Raw genomic sequence first — 9,828 nt, 5'->3', positions numbered from 1 at the left:
TGTCTGATGGATTTAGTGATTATCTTCTAGCACGATAATCACGATAATCAAAACATGTAGCGATCGGTTAATTGCCACATTTTTTATCGCGATTAACGTTATTATTGTTTATCGTCCCATCCCTACTCTCTTGTTCTGTGTAGGTCACTGTATATCATTAAGATGACTGATAAACACAAACATCCTACTTTATTTAAGAGATTATTGGAATATGTTTCTATTTATGTATTTTTTTGGCTTTATTCAACAGTATCTTGAAAGGGGCTGAAAAGTGGCGAGATTTTCCCAGTGCCCAGTGAGCCTAAAACCCTTTTGACTTTGTGGAGCTCCCTTTCCAGATCCTGCGCCAGTATCTTAGACTTAGATCTTAGATCTGGAAGTCAATACATATGTGCTTTTCAGATTGATAACAGGAATCAAATATTTCGACCTGCTTTGAGATTAGGGAGGTAACAACCTTGTCACAAAGTCAATACAGAAACTCATGCTGTTGTGCCACATTTTGTAGTTTCATGACAGAAAAGAAGGCAGCTTGTTGAGCTGTAGCGAGTACTTGATGAGAATGAACCTTATCACTGTTGTCTGTAAAATACTGTAAGCACTCACCAGCATGGAATTGCATGTTTCTCTATCCCTTGGCTTTCCCAGTGCCCTGCTCCATGCAGTTTGTCGGTCAGTGCAGTGGGTGCAGTGTTGTGGGCTGTCAGAGGAGTGACGGTCCGTGTCGACTACTGTTTATCATGCACATTCACTCAAAAAAAACATATTTATTATACACTTCAGCTTGACATTTATATCGTTGTGGGAGGCATTAGGTTTGACACGGCATGACTGTTTTGTGTAATTCTGTGAAGTTTTAATAAATTAATCATTTTTGTATTTATTGGTTTGCAAATATAGTCAAAGTCCTACAAGGAAAAGGTAAAAGTAAATACTAAATTATCTAATAAGCTGTCCTACATAGCAAAGTCTGTTGCAAAAGCATCAACAACGCCACTCTTCAGTTGATTTGCTACTGCATGTTTGTCATCGTCTGCACACTTTCTGTGAGAGCATTTAACAGCTAAATATCCAATCATTGCATCATTTTAACTGATTTCATGTTGTTTTGTAAAAAGCAATTCTTTTACTGACGCAGACATGGTCACAAAGCGCTTTATATGGGACCATTTTTACATTCACTCCACACACAGTGATGACAAGTAGCCAGGGCTGCCCTTTGGGTCAGACCGACAGAAGCGTGGCTGCACACATCTACACCAACAGACTCTCCGACCACCACCATGCTGGCGTAGAGAGAACATGCAAACTCCACGCATAAAGGGATCAAACCAGGAACCTTCTTGCTGTGAAGCACGTGCTCTAACTGCTGTGCCACGGTGCCAAAGACAAAGAGCTAGAACTCGGTATCAAAAGTTGTTTTGGTGTCTTTTGATTTGTCGTGTCTCTTTAATTCAAGTCTGAGACATGTTGATATCGATCCTGCAGACAGTAATCACTGTTGTTAAATTAATTGTGTTAAAAGAGCCTGAGTGATGGTCTGTGGCCGCATGGTTTCCATAGGAGTGGAGAGTGAGAGCAGTGGGATGTGACTGCTGTGAGTAACATGTTATTCTGTGTGGAGCGTCCAGGGACCACATGGTTGAGGATTTAGAGCCTGCTTCTTGGCACTCTCCACGGGACACTGGGAATGGTATGTACTGGACGGGCCTTCCTCCCATGTGCGCCCCCTTCCTCCGTTCACACACAACTTTATGGCGCTCATCTGGACACTGCTGTCCACACCCTGCAATTAATATGTCCCCTCAGTCAAGTGCACCTTCTGGATTCAGGTGTGGTTACATTTCCTAATGTCCATTGTACTGGATAAGACGAGTGCCGTCCTCCCCTTTTCGGAGTATAGAGCAAAGGACAATAATGGAGCAGTAGATAATTCATGATTTATACTACTACTACTACTACTACTGCTACTACTACTACTACTACTACTATTACTACTACGACTTGAAATCCGCTTCTGGATCTCGATGACTTCTCAGATCCAATGGTGGAACTTGTCGCTCTCTGTGCAAATGACATGGGCATAGGAATGTCAAGATTAACCGGTTTTACAATTACCGCGGTTAAAAAAAACGCACATACGGTAAACCGCTGTCACATCTCCTGAGCCACCCCAAAACACATGAAATGAGAGGAAAGCTCAATAATCCAAAGTGCAGAGAGAAAATCTGATCCAAAGGAAGAGTCCCAAAGAACCATGTGAACGAAAGTGAAAATGTGTCAGACAGCGCATGGAAATCAGCTGATCGGTTCATTTGTTTAGGAACTAATAGTGATTCGTGAGACACGGATCTGAGGAATATCTTTTGAAAACATTCACAACAACTTGCTTTGTTTAGAGAGGGCAAATATCAATATTCTTTTACCTGTTAAATCTTGAAGCAGACTTCAGCTGTTCTTGTTCTGAATGTCGTCTGGTGGCTCGTGTGCAAACTTTTGATGTTTCCTTTTCTCATTCTGTCCTATGTTCTTTTTTTCTGATGTAAAACGCTCTGCCAGTTTCTCCTACTTATGATTGTTTGGATCAGTATATTGTTCTGGAATAGATAAAAAAACCCCAAAAAAAACCATGAAGGACACATGACGTACAAAGAAAATAACCGTAATAGGAAAAGCACAATGTAACGGCGACTCCAAGGCCACCTCCTCCATCACATACACCAGGTCAGGCCTGATCTGACTGACAACAGGTCTTCACTGAGATTGCGGAACAGAAATCAAAGACATTAGACCTTGCTGGCAATAATAATTCTCATATGTGGGCTTGCACTGGGGATCATGCTGAAGAGAAATGCTGTCTCATGCCAGAATCTATAGAAGAGAAAGTTGCACGTTTAAGTAACATGAAAGAGATGGTATTATTTCTCTATTTTTGTCAGATCATCACAGTCATTTCACAGTTTTAAACATCAGTACAAGTGTCTGCTTTTGATTAGTCTTATTTTCGATGTGTTTGCCAATAGTAGATCCTTCGTGTAGCTATAACCTGTCTTGTTTTTTGTTTCTCCCTAGTATTATAACATCTGTAAAGCTTTGTTAGTGTAAGATCTCAGTCATACAGTACCGTATTTTCCGCACTTTTTTTCAGTTTCGCTTGGGGTGCGACTTATACAGTATATCAAATATATAATTCCACAATGTTCAATGGGTGCTCTAGGCTTGTGTACCAAAATCTGCTACTCCTTTACCACTGAAGATTTAAACAACGGTATCGAGCAGCAGAAAGAAATTTTGGAGTGAGCGAGAAACTTGTGAGGGACTGGCGAAAAGCGGAGATTACTCTTACTGCAGTGAAGAAAAAGAAAAAAAGCTAATCGCGGGCTATAATTTTAGCCCACGATTAGCAAATGAGAGGTTGAACAACGTGCTGCCGGGAGAGGCTCGTCAACGGTGCAGTTACACCTCCATGCCCAGGTAGTTGCCAAGGCTGGTGCGACTTATACCATATTTTCCGGACTATAATTCGCTCCGGAGTATAAGACGCACTAGCCAAAAAATGCCTAATGAGAAAAAAACAACAGGCTGAATGAGCGTACGGTATGCTAACGTAGCACAACGATGGTTAGCTACAGGGAGCATAAACCACAAACTAAATAGGTGAATGGTATGTTAACGCCTTTGTTTTGTTTACTATTTGAATAAAAAAAAAAAAAAAAAAATCACATATTCGTCACTCCGGAGTATAAAACTCTGCCAAACTATGAAGTGCGACTTATTGTCCTGAAAATACGGTACTCCGGAGAGACTATGTTTTTTTCTTCTTTTTTTTGGCTGGTGCGACTTATACTACGGAGTGATTTATAGTTCGGATAATACGGTAGTTTTCCATCTTAGACTAAGCTAGAAGACTTTTTTTATAATGCATTATGTTAGACCTAATCACATGTGGTAATGTTTTGTTAGTAATTGTAATATAAGAATGAGAATGAGAAAACTTTATTAGTCCCGTGAAGGGCAATTCTTTGCAGCAGCGACCCGGCCATACATACACACAGAACAAACATTTGAAGTATGTGCCAAGTTCACAAGGTCCAGCAAGACAAAGTAAAAAACACAAACGGAATTTAAAAAGCTTATCACAAAAGGGATAAATGAGTTCTAATAACAATTTGTTTGGCTCACAGGCAAGTGAAAATGCCGGCCTGAGGGCATTAATATAAAACATATAAACTCTAATCCAGGACATCGCGGCCCCCCTGTTGATCCGAAATTCTCTCGGGACCTCCCTTTTACAATAATTTACTCTTTTCAAGGAATTATTTTACAGATAAAATGAAAAGGTTACTATTGTCTGCGTTTAGAAACACAACATTGAAGCACAATAACTTTTTGTTCTAAATATGAGTGGAACTACTACAAAGTAAACCCTCCCACTGGATTATTTTTTATTTGGCCCACTGCCAAATAAAGATCATTAGCTTCTTGGATGAGAGGCGTCCGCAACACTTTAACCACCAAGAACAGATGATGGCTTGAAAACTTTTGTCGCCAACAGCAAAGACGGTCATGAATAGTATGGTGACGACACTACTGATAAAGTTTAGTGTTGGAAAAAGGGAGTGATAGAGAGGTGATCAAAGCGAGGCGCAAACACCATAATTGCACATAGTTATCTCCATTACACCAAATGCACTGACTCTATTACCTCCTACATAGTGTCCATATCTGCTAATTGTCCACTCCTCATCTGTGGAGAGAGGGCTTATTGATTTAAACAAGGTAATTGGGATGAGTGACTTGTTCAATTATTTAATGTATAAAATTGGTCTGTTATTCAGAGAGACTTTGTTATTGGCCGATTGATTCGAAGGTCAGCGTGTCTTGTGTGATAAATATAGATATTAATAGCATTTCCCCTCGGGACATTCTTACATGTGGTCTTCACAAAAATGCACACAATAAGATACTCATGGCTACAAATAGACAAACACTGTACAATGGCAACAATGTTTTAATATCACAACCTTTCTTTTTTTTCTATTTCTTTAAAATGACCAATTACATTTTACTGAACTGTGGTACCAAGGGCTGCTACACCAAAACATTATTGTTTCATGAATACTTTCCATTATCAGGACTCCAGCATTAGAGATAGTGTGGGGTATGTGGGGTATCGAGATTAGCGCTGCCGCCTCGCAGTAACGTGGTCCCAGATCATGTGGGCCTTTTGCGTGGATGCTCTCACAGCACATGAGTTGGTTTCCACTGTGTGCTTGTTTCCCTCATCAACCAAAGGCCATGTCCACACGCATCCTGATATCTCCACAAACGCACACTTTTCTACAACCGTGTAACAAACTATCTTTGTCCACACAACAGATTTTTTTGCAGAACTGATCATTTATTGGTCAAACTAATAACGTTGCCATGGATACGCGCAGCTTGGAGAAATAATTATCCAGATATTCTGTCCACACTTCTCCGTTCATACAGTGTTTAAAGGGGCTAGATGCAAGTTGGTCATTTTATGCTCACTACTGCCACCTCAGGTCTTGTGCGTAACTGCAGTCTCTATATTAAACTCGTGCAAGACGGCACTTCGGACCAGGCAGTTGTGGTGAACAGGTCTGAGCTCATTCTACACATTATGGCTGGAACATGTTAGACTGGGAAAAGCCAGACTGACTTTATTTATGTATTTATAAATACATATAAAAGACTGGAATTGTGTCACTAGGACGCAATTTCCAAATTGAGACTGGAGGCGGGGCTAGCGATCGCACAATTCCAGACTGTATCCCCAGGTATCTCTTAACATGGAGGATCAGTCTGGCTCGTGCCAGGCTAGGAACATGTAGGGGGAGGAAAATACTTAATTTTTACATTTTTAAATCCGTATAGTCTCCACTTTGCAGAGTGTTTACAAAAGTATCCAAAGTAATGGTGTCATTTATTTGGATGCGTGAGGCCAGAAGACCCAAACAAATATCTGTTTATACAAATATCTAAGTACATGTGGACATGGCCTGAAATTACCATCAGTGGATTTCTTCTTCCCTGTTGTCACAGGCATATTCTAAGATGACAATCCCAGGATTCATCTGGCTCACATTGTGAAAGAGTGGTTCAGGAGCGTGACACATCATTTTCACACACGGATTGGCCTCCGATCATAACCCCATTGAGTTAATTGTCCTCAGTTCATTGACTTCTTTACATCTTTGGTCCCTGGAGTGTTCGTTTGTCCACTCGGCGTCCGGCAGAAAATGAACAAAGCACACGGGCGTGAACAGCCCCAGGCACATCGAGTCGCACACTGACCCCATATCCACACGTATTTTATTCCCACTATTATTGACATAGTAGATGGAAGAATGTGACTCACAAAGGCGGATTCTGCAGCGCGATGCAGACAACAGATGAGGACTTTTGTCATGTAAAAATCCCATATGTATAAAAGACTTTACAGATATGTGACCAAATTTGCAATATCATATTCTGTAATGGCATTGTCATAGATTATAACATAAGACTCATTTATATACTTACTCTTGTAACTTTTGTTTTGGCTTTTTCTTACTCAAGCTGAATGGTTAGAGAAAGATACACATTTCTTAATAACATGACTATGACTTTGATGAACAAATGAGGAGGTTGGAGTCCAATAGTAAGAAGAACGATGGAGCCTATGATGGAATGACATGCAGTGATACGTTCATGATGGAGAGGTGACGGATGAGAATTAGGGCGACACTGCAAAAAAGTATTGCATCACTCTGTGTCGCAAGAACCCACAATTTAACCAGGAAAGTCGCATTGAGATTAAAAACCTCTTTGTCCTGGAAGCCTAAAGGAGGACAAACCAAACATATGGACCAAGACTTGCTTATCAATTATAGCATCAGCAAATTCAGACACGCCTCTATGTGGCGAGCTCAGCAGGTACATATTGACCCACATTTTGCATGTTTTTTTTTATAGGCCATGTTTGTTCAAATAAACCTTGGAACTGGATCTTCATTCATTATATTAAAAGCCTGCAATTAAAAAAAAAAAAAAGTGGATAATGTGTATATTGGAGCAAAGCCAACAGGTAGAAATAAATATCATAATATAAAATGGCTTTTACTATGAAGCATGTTTTACATAGTGCTGAGGTTTATCTCCAGACTCTGAATGTGTGATTATAGTTACGAAAACTGAAATATTCAAGCTTGAATAACAAAAAAGCACAAAAATATATTAACCTCTTAACTGGCCTATTGGCTGTAAGCTCCAGTCAAGAAGCTTTGAAATGCACTCGGCTAAGGCAGAGATTAAGAGGTTAAGTATGTTCCTGGGTGTTAGTGCTATCAATCTTTTTTCTCGTTTTGTTTCTAATAATCTTAATTGAATGTTGATTTATTGGACAGTCATATCTAGATTCCTATCCTTTACCAGAATACAATCCCACATAATGGTTACATGAATACATTTCCTATTGTCATGTTGCGTACGTTTTGCTGGGAGGACATCATTACATCTGTCTGTTTTGTTGCACAAGCAGCTTCCAGAATGAAAGAGAGATGTTCAGGTACTGTATGTTGCCACATGAAAGTTGCATGTGGGGCCTGTTCCCTTGAAAGTGAAGCCGATACTGGCTGGAAATGCAGTGGGACATCCTCATTCCTCTGCTCTTGTGGGATGTGTAATGTAATGCAAAACCTGCCTGTGGGGTCGATAAGGCTATCAGCTCGACTCAACGCGCGGATGATGCAATGTCCCATGTTCATATTGTGGTTAAATATAAACAGACAGAAGAACAGACATGCACGGCCGGCGCATTAGAGCTATCAGGTACCCAGATGGAGGCGGGAGAAATCTCTACAGTGAATGTAATACGCCTTAAGAGATAAAGTTACATGTGTTGGGAAAAGAAAAAACTTGCTTGAGCAACTTCAATTGGATTTCCTACAATCTTAAACTATTTTTATCAACAGGATTATGCTGCAGGTTTTTTATTTATGTTGCCCATGCAAGAAAAAACTCTCTCACACACACACGAGGACTGCTAAAAAAAATTGCTGAAATGTATATATGAAAATGAGTCACTTTGCCCACATTTCTATAGAATCGAAAAATACAAGTGCATCACAGAAATCAATGTCGGGACAAGCCTTAAGACAAAGTCATCTTATCCAAATTATGGTAATAATAGCAGTTTTCTTATCGGTAACTTTAAATTATATTGTTATGAACTCATAGATAGTAGTAAGGCTGGGCGATATTGCATATACTTATGAAGTTCTAATTTGCTCTGTAATTCTTGTTTTAGGGCAGTGGTAATATCGTGACCTCTCAGAGCGTCTCTGAAGCCGTTGACAGGCTGGTGTTTCTTGCACAAAATCTTTAAAAGACGGAGGACACGCCTGTCTGTTTTCTAATGTCTACCTCAAGACAGCACTACTGTTTATCAAAGTAAAAAAAGAACATGTTTATTGAGTTGATGTTTTTTTTTCTTGTGCAACTGGTTGAGATTGTTCAGATAAGCTAGTATCTATCTAGTATTTATCTTAAACTGAGCACTTTATGTTATCTCTTTAAAAGTAATGCCCTCAGAAAAAGATTGACCTATTTTATTTTCTAGGCTATTTTCATTCAAAATATTTTTTATTTATTTAAATGTGCACCTTAAGGAACGTTGTTATTTTGACTTAAAGGGACTATACATAGTTTAAAAATGTTAAAATTATGTATTATTATATTATTATTATATATTATTATGTATTATGTATTTCTCAACCTAAATATATAACTTATAACAAAACTCATTTATTGGTCTAATTTATTCTAAGCCATTGTCCTGAACAGACACCCTGCAATCATGAAAAAATGTGTGGACCCAAACCTGTTTTGCCACAGATGGCTAAGGGGTATTTACACCTGAAAGTCTGTGCCAAGGTCCAGACACAGAACATGTGCTCTATTATTCAGGCTAAAGGCACATCTTGTACATCTTGTCCATAAAGTCCAGATTATCGTATTTTTCCTGGAGCTGATATGTGTAAAATTAGGAAAAAACATTTGGAAGTTTACTGCAAATGTTGATCTAAGACAAACCAGAAGCGAATACATTTATAATATCAATACACTAGTGCTATTAACTATATTGACCAGCAATAGTTGGTTCGGGCCTGCTATTTCAATCGCTGAGGACACTGAGGACAGCCTCCTTCACTGTGCTCTCTCTGCACTGATGCTGCTATGGAGGGAAAGTGACACTTTACTTCACTCATTCTCCTCTGTGCCTCTTCCAAAGTTTCACTTTCATACTACAAAGAAGCAGACCTTTGCCTGGACGGAGACCACCTCTTTCCCCCAGACTGTTCGGTTTGTACCTGCCCCGCGGGAACATTCACAACATTCACACCTCAAACTATAGACCAAAACAAATGGAAAGTCCAAAACAAATGGTAAAATGTCGATCTTAGACTAATTAATAAAGCAATGTCATCTCTGACTTTTGCAGTTTTCCTAATAGACAATCACAGACACATCACCATGAATGTGGAGCCAGTCATTCAACGTCAGCGCTCAGTCAGTAAGATAAGAAGAGAGGCACTACTGTGATGATAAAAACAGAAGTCTGAAGTCATTATACACTGAAGGTTCATTAATGTCTGTCTTTCAACAACAGCAGCAACATCACGCGGCAGCAGCTGAGGACTCGCCGCCTCAGACGGGACAGAGACATGGAACAGAATGGAATTTGAAACGTTTTAGCTAAAAATGTTTCCACGCTCAAGGTGTTTTTTGCAGAAACGTTTCAGATTTCGTTTGGTTCTCCAA

The sequence above is a fragment of the Gobius niger genome (genome assembly GCF_951799975.1).
Source record: "Gobius niger genome assembly, chromosome: 3".
NCBI lineage: Eukaryota > Metazoa > Chordata > Actinopteri > Gobiiformes > Gobiidae > Gobius > Gobius niger.
The sequence above is the reverse complement of the archived record's forward strand: the minus strand, read 5'-3'. Positions refer to the sequence as shown.